At 39.5% G+C, this 17,967-nt stretch overlaps 1 pseudogene; it reads right to left on the bottom strand.

Annotated features, from left to right (window-relative positions):
• Positions 1-332: 332 nt before the first annotated feature.
• Positions 333-439, bottom strand: LOC118022587 (annotated as a pseudogene).
• Between the last annotated feature and the right edge of the window lie 17,528 nt (positions 440-17,967).

The raw sequence follows: 17,967 nt of genomic DNA, 5'->3' as shown, positions 1-17,967 counted from the left end.
CATGTAGGTGCCAGAAGCCAGGGGATAGCAATTATTGTAATGACCTCCCCCCCCTAGATCAGAGGGGAAGCCAAAGGGAGTCAGAACCACACAAAGTTACAGAGATTATTAGTGATATGCAACTTCTCCAGGGGTAAAGTGGATTGGCAGCCAACATGGGAACTATTTAGCTTATATTGGCAGAAGCAATGAAGGATAGATAACCGAGGGGTGAGCGGTGTGATCCCTTACCCAGTTCTGCACCTGAGCCAACTTTCAGATGAAAAATTCTTTGACTTAAGAAGTGGCAAGATATCTGGAAGGAAGAACTCTGCAACATCATGACAAGTAAACATGGGTGGTGACTTTCCTAGTCCTTCCCCAAAGAGACTTATGGTCATTTATTAAATTGATAAGAACAGATACTACACTTGATCTTAGCCAAAGGCCAAGAAGCGATAAGACTTACGGTCATTTATATGGGTAATTATGCACCAAGGTAAAGGAAATATCCAGACGTTCAAGGACTGATGGATCCAGTGTCTAGGTGAGTCAAGACCAAGCTTACATTGGGTTCTCCGAGTCCATGTTCATACCCATTGTTTATTTCCCCTGTCCCTGAATTGAGATTGGTATACTTGGCAGTTAGTATAACCTTCACATTGGTTTCTTGGTCAGTAAAGTAACAGTAGACAAGACCAAATGGAAGCCTCTAAACTACCTCCCCAGCACCCCCACCAAATTAATGGATATACAATACAGTAATGCCTCCCCAGGGCAGCAGAAATTAGCGCTGATCTTAAGACTCTAAAAGATGCAGCAGTGGTGGGCTCTATCCATTTAATTCACTAGTCTAGCCCCTGAAGAAACTGGATGAATCCTGGAGAATAACCATAAACAAGCTCAACCAACTAGTACCCCTGATCACAGCCAGCATGCCAGATGTGGTATCTTTGCTAGAGAAGATTAGTATGGCCTCATGTATGTGGTATGCAGCCACTGATTTAGTGAATATATTCCTTTCTATCCCAGTCAGGAAAAAGGATGGCATGGAACAGTTTTGTCCCAGACCTCTGTTAGCTATCTTATCCTCTGTCATAATATAGCCTGAAGCCATCCAGACCATCTAGACATTCCACAGAATATCACACGAATTCATTACATTGATGAACTTACGTTGATAAAGCCACATAAACAAGAACTAGTTGGTGTGCTGGAGGCATTAGCAAGACACATGTGTTGCAGAGGGTGGAAGATAAAACCTGTAGAGTTTCAGGGACATGCTACATCTGTAAAATATTTAAAGTTTCAGTAGGCAGGGTTGTGTTGGGACAGCCCTTCAAAAGGAAAAGACAAATTACTGCCTCTTATACTCCCTACCAAGAAAAAGGAAGTATATTAGCTGGTAAGCTTCGGTCTCTCTGGCTCATATGCTGGGTGATGAATGAGGTTCTGGAGCAAGGCTATGCCATTGATAGCAGAAAATTATGTACCTGACATGCTTACTTGGGCCCTGTCAAGATGGAATTCCTAACCATGGGGAAACCAAGCCACCATGCATCTAGAATTGCCTCTCATGAGAACTCACAAACGTATAAGATTGAATAGCCAGCAATAATCTCTCATAAGATAGAAGCAGTACATCCAGGTTTGGGCGCTATGAGGGCCAGAGGGCACAAAGCAAGCTGTGTGTGCAGGTAACCCAGACTCCCATGATACACACTGCTGTTGCATTCATGCTCTCTCTTAGGTGAAGGAGGAGGAAGAAGTCTGACCTTGGTTTGTAGATGGGTCAGCTCTATATTGTGGGTGCAAATTGACATGGAAGTCAGCTGCACTATAGCCTCATCCAGGAGTGGCCTTGACAGTGATGAGGAAAAGCTTATCTCAATGGGTAAAGGTCTCATGGGCAATGGCTTGGCCAAGATCAGTGACAAGGAGGTCTGGCACAGAGGCATATGGATGGACATATGGAAGTGCACACAAGGTGTGAGGATTTTTATATCACATCTTAATGCCCACCAGAGAGCATCCACTATGGGAGACAATCAAGGAGACAAAATTATTTGGCCAGTTAATGTCAACCAGGTTTTGTCAGTGCCCACCTAAGTACTGGTACAATAGGCACAAGTGTCAGTATGATATGTTTATTTCCTATCGCTAGCCACCGAAATGACCTAGAAGCAATAATACTTCAGTAGCAATGAGTACATCTAGTTCCTAGATCTTGGTTTTTAAAATACCGAACTCCATTAAAAGGAAGCAGGACTCCTTGGAGAAATGGATTTCAGATCTTGGGGCAGAAAAAGTGCAAGATGAGCCTAGAATATATTTTCATTACTAACAAAGGAAGAAAGTGCTCAAAAGTTCACAGGATCCAGCTTAAAGGAGTTCCCACCAAACTTGGGACTTTCTGGGCATCAAATTAAATAATAATGTTAATGAATTATGACACATCAATAAAAAGACAGTTATAAGTCCGTAGTGTTCTTTTTAAAAAAGTAGGAGGGAGGAGAGAGAAGGGAAATCCCTTATCTACAAGAGAATATAAGCTAAAGGATGCAGTAGAAATGATAAGTAGGAAAATCACCATTTGCAACCAATTGACATAGGTGGAGATCATTCATGAATGCTAAAACCTATAGGTAAAAATTATTAGAGAACAGGATATTCACCCAGTTTTCAAATACCACACCACAGATTAATTATTCATTACAAAGAGAAAAAAAAAAGATATAGATTTATAATGGAGAAATGTGGTAGACACCATTATAACCAAGAGTTGAAACTTGGCCTCATCAACAATGCAACAGATATTTTTTTGCCTCTAGTTTTTATGTGCTTAAAAAGACATAACATTATCTATGCTATGCTCTTGCCAGAATGTTTAACCTGAATCTAAACAAAAGGAAACAGTCATATAAATCCAAATTATGGAACAAACCACAATAAAACAAGCTTTCCAAAATGCCAATCATTAAAAGCAAATTAAAAGGTCGGGGAGCTCTTCTATATTAAAGATGATTGAAGAGTTATGATAACCAAATGCAATATGTGACCTTTGATTGGACATTGGATCAAAAACAAAAGCAAAACCAAAACAAAACAAAAAACAGGTAGAAGGCACATTTTGAGAACGACTGGGGAAAACCGAGTATTGGACAGCATATTAGATAAAAATACTATGTTAGTGTTATGCCTCTTAAGTATAATAATGGTGTTATGATTATGTAGCAGAATGTATTTACTCATGGCACTTACCGAAGTATTTAGGCATGAAGTGTCCTGTAAGATAAAGGGAATGGGGCAAAATGTTAACAATGGGTAAATCAGATCACAGGATATATGAGTACTGGGGCGCCTGGGTGGCTCAGTTGCTAAGCATCTGCCTTGGGCTCAGGTCATGATCCCAGGGTCCTGGGATCGAGCCCACATCGGGCTCCCCACTCAGCGGGAAGCCTGCTTCTCCCTCTCCCACTGCCCCTGCTTGTGTTTCCTCTCTCGCTGTGTCTCTCTCTGTCAAATGAAAAAATAAAATCTTTTTTTTTTAAAAAAAAGATAAATTAGTACTAATTTTACTATTCAACTTTTCTATAAGTTTGAATTTTTTTCAAAATAGACTGTTGGGGGTGGGCACAAAGTTTTCAAAAGTAATGTGGTATATTCAACACACTGCAAAACTGATTCTGTGCTACTGATACACAAAATAAAGTGGTTTTAAAAGACAAAAAATAAATTAGGAACAGCAGTGCATGGTATAGACAAGGCTGCAAAATTTATGATTGACGTGGAGGAAAAGCTTATGACTATCCCAGTGAATGCTGGGGAGATAAAGAGATAGACTGGGAGAAGCTGTGTATGCAGTGCAATAGAACTTTCTACAGCTAGAAGGAAAGTGGTGTGCAGAAATGACTTTATCAGGACTCTCCTTAAAACTTAAACCAGCGGGGCGGAGCAAGATGGCGGAGGAGTAGGAGACCTGGATTTTGTCTCCTCTCAGGAATTCAGCTGGATAGGGATCAAACCATTCTGAACACCTACAAACTCAACAGGAGATTGAAGAAAAGAAGAGCAACAACTGTCTCATCAGAAAAGCGACCACTTTCTGGAAGGTAGGACGTGCGGAGAAGTGAATCCGAGGAGATATTTGGGAGGATAGATGGCGGGGGAGGGGCCTCCGTCGGCCGCTTCTGGCAACTGATAGAACCACAGAGCACAAAATCGGAACTTTTAAAAGTCTGCTCCGCTGAGGGACGTCACTCTGGTGGCTAAGCGGGGGGTGGAACCCTCCGGGACAGTGTGGTCTCAGGACCCTCGGGGTCACAGAAAGACCGGGGGTGCCTGAGTGTGGCAGAGCTCCCAGGTAACGGAGCAGGGAAGCCGACTGCAGAGGCGGGGCCCAGGCGCGAGCTCTCAGCTCGGGGTGGCCATAAACCGTGATCTGCGGCACAGTCGGGCCCCTGCTCCTCCAGCAGGGACCCAACAAGCGGCAGATCCGGGGAGACTCACCTTCCTTCCCCGGGAGGAGCCGCGCAGGAGTGCACCACAGGGATCTGCTGGGTTTGGAGACTCCACCCGGGGTCGGGTGCCAGAGATAGAAACGCGCGGTCACAGGCCGGGTGAGCACGGAGTGCGGCCGGAGACCGGAGAGCCGGGAGTGACTGACGGCTTTTCTCTGGGGGCTCACTGAGGAGCGGGGCCCCGAGTTCTCGGCTCCTCCAGGGCAGAGATTGGGAGGCTGCCATTTTCACTCTCCGCCTCCAAAGCTGTACGGAAAGTTCGCAGGGAACAAAAGCCCCGGAGAGCAAACCCGAGCAGATTACTTAGCCGGGAGGGGGCAAGGGCGGGGCACTTCCGCCTCCGGCAAAGACGTTTGGGAACCACGGCAACAGGCCCCTCCCCAGAAGATCAGCGAGAACAGCCAGCCAAGACCAAGTTTACCGATCAATGAGAACGGCAGAACTCCAGCGCTAGGGGACTACTGCACATAGAATTCAGGGCTTTTTAACCATGATTCTTTAGTCTTTTAAAGTTAATTTTTTTTAACTGTCTTTTTGTCTTTTCATTTCTTTTTGAATTTTTCTTTTTCCCTTTTTCAACCAACATCTTATCAATCCTTTTTTTAAAAAAAAATTTTTTTATTTTTCATTTTTAGAGTCATATTCTATCCCTTCATAGTAGTTACCCATATTTTTGGCTTATATATATAAGTTGTTCTCTCTTTAAAATTTTGAGATAGTTTCTTCTAACAGATTAAAATATACCCTAAATCTCTAGTATATGGTGTTTTCTATTCCCCTGCCTGATCATATCCTCTCCCTTTTTTTTTTCTTTTTCTTTTTTCTTTTTTTAAATCCTCTTCTTTCTTTTTTCAAACAACTTCTTATCAATTCCTTTTATAAAATTTTTTATAATTTCCATTTTTACAGTCATATTCCATCCCTTCATCATATCAACCCTTATTTTTGTACATATATAAATTTTTCTTTCTTTAAAATTTTGGGAGGCACTTTCTTCTAAAAGACCAAAATACACCCCAAATCTAGTGTGTGGCACTAATCTATATACCAGCCTGATCATATTTGATCACATTCTGGTTTTTTTTCTTGTTGTTGTTGTTGTTTTGTTTTGTTTGTTTTTGTTTTTATCTTTATCTTTTTCTTTTTTTTTTCTTTTTCTTTTTTCTCTCTTTCCCTTTCTTATCCCACTGCTTCAGGTCTTTTCTGATTTGTTTAGAGTATATTTTCTGGGGACGTGGTTACTCTGCTAGCATTTTGTTCTCTCATTAATCTATTCTCCTTTGCACAAAATGACAAGACAGAAAAAATCACCTCAACAAAAAGAACAAGAGGTAGTACCAACTGCCAGGGACCTACTCAATACGGACATTAGTACGATGTCAGATCTAGAGTTCAGAATCATCACTTTAAAGATACTAGCTGGGCTTGAAAAAAATATGGAAGTTATTAGAGAAACCCTTTCTGGAGAAGTAAAAGAGCTAAAATCCAACCAAGTAGAAATCAAAAAGGCTATTAATGAGGTGCAATCAAAAATGGGGGTGCTAAGTGCTAGAATAAATGAGGCAGAAGAGAGAATCAGTAATATAGAAGATGAAATGATGGAAAATAAAGAAGCTGAGAAAAAGAGAGATAAACAACTACTGGATCACGAGGGCAGAATTCGAGAGATAAGCGATACCATAAGACGAAACAACATTAGAATAATTGGGATCCCAGAAGAAGAAGAAAGAGAGAGAGGGGCAGAAGGTATAATGGAACAAATTATAGCAGAGAACTTCCCTAATTTGGGGAAAGAAACAGGCATGAAAATCCAGGAAGCACAGAGAACCCCTCTCAAAATCAATAAAAATAGGTCAACACCCCGACATCTAATAGTAAAACTTACGAGTCTCAGAGACAAAGAGAAAATCCTGAAAGCAGCTCGGGAGAAGAGATATGTAACCTACAATGGTAGAAACATTAGATTGGCAATAGACCTATCCACAGAGACCTGGCAGGCCAGAAAGGACTGGCAGGATATATTCAGAGCACTAAATGAGAAAAATATGCAGCCAAGAATACTATATCCAGCTAGGCTGTCATTGAAAATTGAAGGAGAGATAAAAAGCTTCCAGGACAAACAAAAACTAAAGGAATTTGCAAACACAAAACCAGCCCTACAGGAAATCTTGAAAGGGGTCCTCTAAGCAAAGACAGAGCCTAAAAGCAACATAGACCAGAAAGGAACACAGACAATATACGGTAACGGTCACCTTACAGGCAATACAATGGCACTAAATTCCTATCTTTCAATAGTTACCCTGAATGTGAATGGGCTAAATGCCCCAATCAAAAGACACAGGCTAACAGACTGGATTAAAAAACAAGACCCATCGATATGCTGTCTGCAAGAGACTCATTTTAGAACCAAAGACACCCCCAGATTGAAAGTGAGCGGGTGGAAAACCATTTACCATGCTAACGGACACCAAAAGAAAGCTGGGGTGGCAATCCTTATATCAGACAAATTAGATTTTAAACCAAAGACTGTAATAAGAGATGAGGAAGGACACTATATCATACTTAAAGGATCTATCCAACAAGAAGATCTAACAATTGTAAATATCTATGCCCCTAACATGGGAGCAGCCAATTATATAAGGCAATTAATAACAAAAGCAAAGAAACAAATCAACAACAATACAATAATAGTGGGGGACTTTAACACCTCCCTCACTGAAATGGACAGGTCGTCTAAGCAAAAGATCAACAAGGAAATAAAGACTTTAAATGACACACTGGAACAAATGGACTTCACAGACATATTCAGAACATTCCATCCCAAAGCAACAGAATACACATTCTTCTCTAGTGCCCATGGAACATTCTCCAGAATAGATCACATCCTAGGTCATAAATCAGGTCTCAACCGGTACCAAAAGATTGGGATCATTCCCTGCCTATTTTCAGACCACAATGCTTTGAAACTAGAACTCAATCACAAGAGGAAAGTCAGAAAGAACTCAAATACATGGAGGCTAAAGAGCATCCTACTGAAGAATGAATGGGTCAACCAGGAAATTAAAGAAGAATTAAAAAAATACATGGAAACCAATGAAAATGAAAACACAACTATTCAAAACCTTTGGGATGCAGCAAAGGCAGTCCTAAGAGGAAAGTATATAGCAATACAAGCCTTTCTCAAGAAACAAGAAAGGTCTCAAGTACACAACCTAACCCTACACCTAAAGGAGCTGGAGAAAGAACAGCAAATAAAGCCTAAACCCAGCAGGAGAAGAGAAATCATAAAGATCAGAGCAGAAATCAATGAAATAGAAACCAAAAGAACAGTAGAACAGATCAACAAAACTAGGAGCTGGTTCTTTGAAAGAATTAACAAGATTGATAAACCCCTGGCCAGACTTATCAAAAAGAGAAGAGAAATGACCCAAATCAACAAAATCATGAATGAAAGAGGAGAGATCACAACCAACACCAAAGAAATACAAACAATTATAAGAACATATTATGAGCAACTCTATGCCAGCAAATTAGATAACCTGGAAGAGATGGATGCATTCCTAGAGATGTATCAACTACCAAAACTGAACCAGGATGAAATAGAAAACCTGAACAGACCTATAACCACTAAGGAAATTGAAGCAGTCATCAAAAATCTCCCAAAAAACAAAAGCCCAGGGCCAGATGGCTTCCCAGGGGAATTCTACCAAACATTTCAAGAAGAATTAATACCTATTCTTCTGAAACTGTTCCAAAAAATAGAAACGGAAGGAAAACTTCCAAACTCATTTAATGAGGCCAGCATTACCTTGATCCCAAAACCAGACAAAGACCCCATCAAAAAGGAGAATTACAGACCAATATCCCTGATGAACATGGATGCAAAAATTCTCACCAAAATACTAGCCAATAGGATCCAACAGTACATTAAAAGGATTATTCACCATGACCAAGTGGGATTTATCCCTGGGCTGCAAGGTTGGTTCAACATCCGCAAATCAATCAATGTGATACAATACATTAACAAAAGAAAGAACAAGAATCATATGATCCTCTCAATAGATGCAGAAAAAGCTTTTGACAAAGTACAGCATCATTTCTTGATCAAAACTCTTCAGAGTATAGGGATCGAGGGTACATACCTCAATATCATAAAAGCCATCTATGAAAAACCTACAGCGAATATTATTCTCAATGGGGAAAAACTGAGAGCTTTCCTGCTAAGGTCAGGAATGCGGCAGGGATGTCCACTATCACCATTGCTATTCAACATAGTATTGGAAATCCTAGCCACAGCAATCAGACAACAAAAAGAAATAAAAGGCATCCAAATCGGCAAAGAAGAAGTCAAACTCTCACTCTTTGCAGATGATAGGATACTTTATGTGGAAAACCCCAAAGACTCCACCCCAAAACTGCTAGAACTCATACAGGAATTCAGTAAAGTGGCAGGATATAAAATCAATGCACAGAAATCAGTGGCATTCCTATACATCAACAACAAGACAGAAGAAAGAGAAATTAAGGAGTCGATCCCACTTACAATTGCACCCAAAACCATAAGATACCTAGGAATAAATCTAACCAAAGAGACAAAGGATCTGTACCCAGAAAACTATAAAATACTCATGAAAGAAATTGAGGAAGACACAAAGAAATGGAAAAACATTCCATGCTCATGGATTGGAAGAACAAATATTGTGAAGATGTCAATGCTACCTAGAGCAATCTACACATTCAATGCAATCCCCATCAAAATACCATCCACTTTTTTCAAAGAAATGGAACAAATCATCCTAAAATTTGTATGGAACCAGAAAAGACCCCACATAGCCAGAGGAATGTTGAAAAAGAAAAGCAAAGCCGGCGGCATCACAATTCTGGACTTCCAGCTCTATTACAAAGCTGTCATCATCAAGACAGCATGGTATTGGCACAAAAACAGACACATAGATCAATGGAACAGAATAGAGAGCCCAGAAATGGACCCTCAACTCTATGGTCAACTAATCTTCGACAAAGCAGGAAAGAATGTCCAATGGAACAAAGACAGTCTCTTCAACAAATGGTGTTGGGAAAATTGGATAGCCACATGCAGAAGAATGAAACTGGACCATTTCCTTACACCACACACAAAAATAGACTCCAAATGGTTGAAAGACCTCAATGTGAGACAGGAGTCCATCAAAATCCTAAAGGAGAACACAGGCAGCAACCTCTTTGACCTCAGCCGAAGCAACTTCTTCCTAGAAACATTGCCAAAGGCAAGGGAAGCAAGGGCAAAAATGAACTATTGGGACTTCATCAAGATAAAAAGCTTTTGCAAAGCAAAGGAAACAGTCAACAAAACCAAAAGACAACCGACAGAATGGGAGAAGATATTTGCAAATGACATATCAGATAAAAGGCTAGTATCCAAAATCTATAAAGAACTCATCAAACTCAACACCCAAAGAACAAAGAATCCAATCAAGAAATGGGCAGAAGACATGAACAGACATTTTTCCAAAGAAGACATCCAAATGGCCAACAGACACATGAAAAAGTGCTCAATATCGCTCAGCATCAGGGAAATCCAAATCAAAACCTCAATGAGATACCACCTCACACCAGTCAGAATGGCTAAAATTAACAAGTCAGGAAATGACAGATGTTGGCGGGGATGCGGAGAAAGGGGAACCCTCCTACACTGTTGGTGGGAATGCAAGCTGGTGCAGCCACTCTGGAAAACTGTATGGAGGTTCCTCAAAAAGTTGAAAATAGAGCTACCATATGATCCAGCAATTGCACTACTGGGTATTTACCCCAAAGATACAAAAGTAGTGTTCCGAAGGGGTACGTACACCCCGATGTTTATAGCAGCAATGTCCACAATAGCCAAACTGTGGAAAGAGCCAAGATGTCCATTGACAGATGAATGGATAAAGAAGATGTGGTATATATATACAATGGAATATTATGCAGCCATCAAAAGGAATGAGATCTTGCCATTTGCAATGACGTGGATGGAACTGGAGGGTATTATGTTGAGTGAAATAAGTCAAATAGAGAAAGACATGTATCATATGATCTCACTGATATGAGGAATTCTTAATTGCAGGAAACAAACTGAGTGTTGTTGGAGTGGGGGGTGGGGTGGGAGGGATGGTGTGACTGGGTGATAGACATTGGGGAGGGTATGTGCTCTGGTAAGCGCTGTGAATTGTGCAAGACTGTTGAATCTCAGATCTGTACCTCTGAAACAAATAATGCAGTATATGTTAAGAAAAAAAGAAGAAGAAGAAGAAGGTAGCGGGAGGGGAAGAATGAAGCGGGGGAAATCGGAGGGGTAGACGAACCATGAGAGACGGTGGACTCTGAAAAACAAACAGGGTTCTAGAGGGGAGGGGGGTGGGAGGATGGGTTAGCCTGGTGGTGGGTATTGAGGAGGGCACGTTCTGCATGGAGCACTGGGTGTTATGCACAAACAATGAATCATGGAACACTTCATCTAAAGCTAATGATGTAATGTATGGGGATTAACATAAGAATAAAAAAAAAAACAAAAACAAAACTTAAACCATCCTCTCAGGCAGAATGTGAAATTTAGGGCAGGAGAGTGGGGATAATGGAGGGCAGAGTGAAGAAGTTTTATGTCATCACCGCTGTCAGTGTTTTCTGTGATTGCAGGGAAATGATACACAGACACTTTCAAACATATAAACCTGCTGCACATCCCTGGGAAAGAGCCCTGAATCTGAGGTCACCTTGGGACTCCAGTTTGCTTCTTGGATTTTCTCTAAGTAAGTCACAGTTCCAACCATATTGCCACCAATCCTTCTTTTGTAAAGTTGTAGCAAGGTCTTTCCCTCATGAGCCCTGAAGATAAGCCCTGAGATATGGGCAGTGCATGAATTGGATATTGGAAATAAATTATTGAAAAGCCAACACTTCATAAGCCCTTGTAACTATGGAATTAAGTTTTGGAAACATGTAAAGCTTTCTCCAGACAGGAAAAAAAGTATGAAACATTTAGCATCTATATTACTTTCTTCCTGTTGCATCAACATTTTCTCATTATCAACATGTCTTTCTCGGCAAACCATTGTGCATTCAATGACATATAAGCCTCTTGTATTTGCCTGTTCTGGGGACAGCCATGTACTCCACTATTGGTGTTCCATGCTGAGGAGACAGACTCCTTTTTAGGAAAGTGAAAAACTCAGCCCAGCAACCATCTCCTTCGTTTTCTGTGCTTTTCTTGTGAGAAATATTCTTACATATTTACACATTGGCTCTGTTAAGTCCAACCGTATTCCTTTGGTGTTGTACGTAATAGCTTTCCGCACCATTGCAGAGAAAAAAAGATCAGGCAGGTCTTTGGGATACATGTAGCAAATACCAATAGCTCAGCATTCCTTGTCCTTGATGAGTTTCCTCTCAAATTTGTGCTGGGACTGTGTATTGAGATACTTTGCCTAACATTTCTATTTATAGGTAGGATGACAAAGGATGCTGGGCTTCTCCTCATTGAAATGAGAAAATAGATCCACAGGTCTTTTATGTGCTGGGTTGCAGGGTTGTAACATCATACGCTCTTCCTCTTTTTCTCCTTTTGCTTTACTGTTTCTGCTTCCTTTCCTCTCACCTCTCTGGCATCTCATTTCTAATCAGAGATGAGTCCGAGCTTTGTGAGGCAAATGTTTCCAAACTGTATATTATGGTTCTCGATGTAATCGTTCTTGAAACTCCTGGTTCTAAAAGGAATCATAGTTTGCAGTGCTAGTGAAGGTATTAAAAATAAAGTAAGAGTGATAAAATTTGTATTTTTTTCTTTAACAAGAATATGCCACAATTGGGCAGGAACAGATTTTGAAAATAAGGTCTCCAGTTGTCCTCAGGATTGAAAAATTCACCACTTTTGTCTCACACTCATATGTATTAACTACTGTTTTAGCAAAATCTTTCGTGGCTGTCCAAAGAATGTCTGACTTAAATACATTTTAGTTCTATTCAGAAAAAACATCCAATTGAGCTGTTTCTTTTATTATTTTTCTCACTGGAGCTTAAAGCAATACAGTACAGGCTGAAACTCTCAGGAGGAAGAGCAAAATTGTAGGATGGTTAGAGTTACAAGGGGCCTTGGAGGTCATTCAGTGCAACCCTTATCTGGTTCATGTAACCTATACCCAATACCCTCAACTAGGTCAAGAACTAGATTTAAAAATTCCTCCAGCAAAGATGGTACTAGAGTGGCTTGTTTTTCAGAGATCTTGAGCAAAAGACTTGTGATTCTTTTTTGAAAACTATGCAACTAAGTGTGAGAAGAATCACCTAGGATAGTATTTACAAAAACAGTGCTAGGAAGCCAAATTTCATTTTTAAAACAAAGTAATTTTCTTGTTTGGTTGTTGTAATAGGCCTGCAGGAGCTCACAGAACAGCCTGAAAGTATTTTTATTAGATGAGCAGTGTAACTCTTATACATAAGAAAGAACTATTCCTATGTCTACTTGTGCATTTGTAACATGTATTGAATTCTCTTCCCTTTTCAGGTGCCTGGAGGACAGAGTTGAATTAGTCTTCTTCCTCAGTTCTTAGTACATTATCAGTATCTGTCCAGATACTTACTCATATTCTTTTCTTACCTTAGGTTCCCATTCTAGTTAAAAACAAATACAAGGATAAATGTTCCTAACTACGTATTTATTGTTGTAAAACATGTGGTACTAGATGCAGTGTTATGCGTTGTGCTATAAATCCCATTCTTCCCTTAACTTTTTCTTATTTTGATACCTATTGAGTTGCTGTACATAAAAATAACTTCTATTTGGTGTGTATTAGTACTAGGTATGCATCATATTTTATACATCCATTCCTCTAGCCTCCAGCTCTCCCTGATCCCTGACAATGCCACCGTATCTTCCAGAATAGCCCATCCAGGACTGTTAAAAAGATTTCTCTGGGATATATCAGAATGGGATCACTGGGTCTTAGTGATCTAAGTGATCTAAATCTAACTATTTTGAGCATGCTCATATAGTTTTCAGAAAGGAACTCCCACCAGCAGTGCACCATTACTCACCAAACCTTGGATTCATTCATTTTTGTAATTTAAGTAACATGATAGATTAACATGACATTGTTAAAATTTCCACTTCTCTGGTTGCTAGTGAATTTGGGAATCTTTTGGTATGTACTGGGCTTCCTCTTCTGTTAATGTTTATTCATGTCCTATGCCCATTTTTCAGTTATATCCCCATTTCAGTTATTCCTTCACTTTGTTTTTACATCCTTTGTTTTGTTTTTGTTATTAATGATTCATTGGTTTTAAATACTGCAAATACTTTTCTCAGTCACCTGTCTACTAATGTTACCTGTGGTGTCTTACCCTGAACAGCAATTGTTAATTTTTCCTTTAATTTTGATGTAGTCAACATCTATTTTTCATCTTATTGTTTGCCTTTAGGATCCTGTTTAGGAAGCTTGTCTGTGACCGTATATCACAAATATATTCTCCTGTATTTTCTTCCATTAGTGCTATTGTTTACTTCTAGTCTATTATTTATATGGATAAGGTAAAGATACAGTTGTATATTTCTTTATCTACTGAACCAATTATTCTAATACCCCTGATAATAAGTGCTTTCACTTCTCCATTGCTTTGGGATGTGAATTTCACATATCAATTTACACACACACACACACACACACACACTATCTGTTCTGTTTCACTGGCTTATTTGTTCCTGCTTTGGCTCATACTGTTTTTACTAGTAAAGCTTTGATTTAGTTTTATTATCTAGTAAGACATGCCTCTGTGCTTTTCTCTTGTTAATTAAATTGATTTAGGAATTTAGGCTTCTATTCATCAGTATAAAATTTATGAGTTTGTCGAGTTACTCATATTTGAATTGAATTTCTTAGGAGATATTGCATTGAATTTATATATTTAATATAATTCATACTAGGTTAAACTGAAACATTATGAGCATAGCTACCTCTCTACTCACTCAGATCTTTTATATCCTTAAATTTTTTATTCGTATACATTCTTTAGTTAATTCCTAGTTCTTGCTGGTTTTGTTAATGGTGTCCTATTTTCTGTTATAGTTCTAGCTGGAATTGTATAGAATACTATTTACACACTGTAAAAAAAAGTCAACATCACTGCTTTTGAAAGGAACCTAATTTTGGTAGTAGGTTCATGTTTGTAAAACACTTTAAAACCACTGTGTGGGGGGCGCCTGGGTGGCTCAGTTGGTTGAGCATCTGACTCTTGGTTTCTGCTCAGGTCATGTTCTCAGGTTCGTGGGATCGAGCCCCACATAGGGCTCTGAGCTGAGTGTGGAGCCTACTTCTCTCCTTCTCCCTCTGCTTCTGCCCACCCGCTCCCATTTGCATGCTTTCTCTCTCTCTCTCTCTCTCCCAAATAAATAAATAAATGAAATCTTTAAAGACAAAAACAAAAAACCCCACTGTGTGTGTCTGTTCCATGGGAAATCCCATACCCAATTCTGTTCTTCATGTCTATGCTGCTCAGGATCACCACTCTAGCTTTCTTTTCCTGAATATTAAAAACATGCTCCTTAAAGAGACTAAAATGATAGGAAATCTTCTGAAGCAAATAATACATTAAATAATATTAAAAAAAAAAAGAAGATAGTAGGAAGGGAAAAATGAAGGGGGGGAAATCGGAGGGGGAGATGAACCATGAGAGACTATGAACTCTGAGAAACAAACTGAGGGTTTTAGAGGGGAGGCGGGTGGAGGGATGATGGGTCAGCCCAGTGATGGGTATTAAAGAGGGCACATACTGAATGGAGCACCGGGTGTTATACGCAAACAATGGATCATGGAACACTACATCAAAAACTAATGATGTAATGTATGGGGATTAAGATAACATAGTAAAATGGAATCTTGTATAACCTCCATATTTACATACTTTTAAAGTTTTTCTCTTATTCAAGTCCCTCAAAAGAGAGGGACTTTCAAGGCATTTTTGGACCTGAGAGCACACAACCTGATTTCAGTATCAACCAACATCTGTGTCCACTGTTAGGGACACAGTTAGCTTATATCAACTGAGATGAATCATGTTATAATTGGTTGTTTTTTTGTAAGAATCACCATTATAGCATGGAGAAAGAAAGTAGCAGTGGGCTGCTTACAATAGTTGTATGAACGGGGAATAATTCAGTTACATGTTATTGAAGTGGGAGTTTATGGAAGAGAAAATGTGATTAGAATTTAATAAAAGTGTATATTAGAGAATTATATCTTTGGTATAAACTAATAGGTAAATAAATTACAATATTTTGTCCTAATGAAAGAGCTGACACTTTGATTTGTGACCTTGACATTATTTAGAAGATGCCATAAAAATTGCTATTGAGAATTGTACTAACTCTGAGAAATGTTAGCAATTTTAGAACACTAATTCAATGGTAGGATGTCCAACATTTAAACTCAATTGAAACAGAGAAAAATTTTAATTCCAGAATAATAACATTGAGTATATGTACATTAACTGAAATATATTTTTCCTATGCCATTTAAGTAAAGAGGTTGGGCAGCTTTTGCTATTGCTCACCTTCCTGGTTAGTCATAATTTTGATTCTGCTAAAAAGAAATCATAAAAACTTAAGTCAAATTTAGGAGATTCATCATTTTAGTTTGCATATTTCCTCATAAAAAATGAGTCTGTTTCTGTTTTGTTTTTTAGATTCCACATATGAGTGAAATCATATGGTATTTGTCTTTCTCTGTCTGATTTATTTCACTGAGCATAATACCCTCTATGTCCATCCATATTGTTGCAAGGACAAGATTTCATTCTTTTTGATGGCTGAGTAATATATATATAATAACCCATATTTCACACCTTCTGTATCCACTCACCTATTGATCAACACATGGGTTGCTTACATATTTTAGCTATTATAAATAATGCTGCCATAATTGTTCCACAGTTCTTGGATGTTTTGTTCTATTTTTTTGTTTTTATTTCTTTTTTTCTCTTTGCATTTCAATTTGGGAAGTTTGTATTTATGTATCTTTAAGCTCCCTGATTCTTTCCTTGGTTACCTGCACTTTACTGATGAATCCATGAAAGGCATTAAGGTTTTGGATTTCTAGAGTTTCTAGAGTTTCCCTTTGATTCTTTCTTAGAGTTCTCACTCATCTCTTTATACTATCCATATTTTCTTTAATGTTTTCCTTTAGACTCCTTGAGATAGTAATCATAGTTATTTAAAATTTCATATCTGATAATTCCAGCTCTGTATCAGCTTTGTGTTGATAAGCTTGTGTGCAACTTGGAGAATGATTTCAAGTCTCCCCATGTCTTGCTTTGACTGCCCCTGAGTAGGTGCAGCCTAGCATATGTACACATCTTTCTGACCCCAGAGATGTCTATGATCTCAAGAAGGCTTTCTTGACAGCCTCTTTCCCTGGTTCTTTCCATTAAACTTCTGGCTGCTATGCAATTTTGTATGAGAACAAGCAGCCTTCTCTTAATTGTTCTCCACCAAGATCTTAGTTATTTTTAATAACATCCTTAAGCATAAAGTTGTCCACTCTCTGTTCCAAATAAAGGCAGGCCTCTTAGGCAGAGCTGTGGAGTCTTTGTCCTTGTGGCCTGCCTTTCCTCCTGGATAGAACCCATGTGCCACTGCACTAGATCTCTAGCAGGAAACTGCTCCTCCTTCACCCACTACCAGTGGCTACTCACTAGGGTCAGGGCAGACCCCGGTCTTCCCAGCTTGCTCCTCCCAGGCTGGAACCTCCTCCCTTCCAGCTAGCTGGGGATGGGGTAAATTAGAGCCTTAGTATTTTCAGCCTGCCATGCCTGGGGTAGGATTTCTGTCTTGAGGGGAGGCTGTGTGTAGGAAGAGAGACTCCGTATACTACCCCTGCAGAAGTAGAGCTATTCCAATCCTTCAGTAATAGAGCTCCTGTAACATGCGCCTGAAGAAGATGAAACACCACCTGCCTACCCTTCTTGTGGTCATCATAGCCCCAGACTGGGAGCTGGGGGGAGAGGAATCTTATTCTTGGTTGCAAATTCCATCCAAGAGGTAGAGCTTCCATAATGTGGAACCGAGGGAGTATGTAAAGGAGCAGATCATGGTTCAGATGTCTCAGCCACTCACTGTTCTTACCCAAGATTTAGCATATTTTCTTGAAAGAATGTTTGCTCATTTGCTCCGTGTCCTTAGTACAATTTCCAGACTTTGAATGATTGACTTTTATAATTTTCACCAGTTAAATCATTGTTTGGTAGGGGAGAGGATCTGCTCAGGTCCTTACTTCATCATTTTGAAAATGATGTCACCCCAGGCACTTTTTTTTTTTTTTTAAACCAGTGGAGACCTGGTGTAGCAAAATGGAATCTGGAAGAGCTACAGTAAACTCTTTGTTCTCACTATCTGGCAGGAAAAAAAATTCTTCCCCATTTCTCCTCCAGATGGATGGTCCCAAAGTGC

This window comes from Mirounga leonina, unplaced genomic scaffold (assembly GCF_011800145.1).
Source record: "Mirounga leonina isolate KUSES-001 unplaced genomic scaffold, KU_Mleo_1.0 Mir_176, whole genome shotgun sequence".
Lineage (NCBI taxonomy): Eukaryota > Metazoa > Chordata > Mammalia > Carnivora > Phocidae > Mirounga > Mirounga leonina.
The sequence above is the reverse complement of the archived record's forward strand: the minus strand, read 5'-3'. Positions and strand labels throughout refer to the sequence as shown.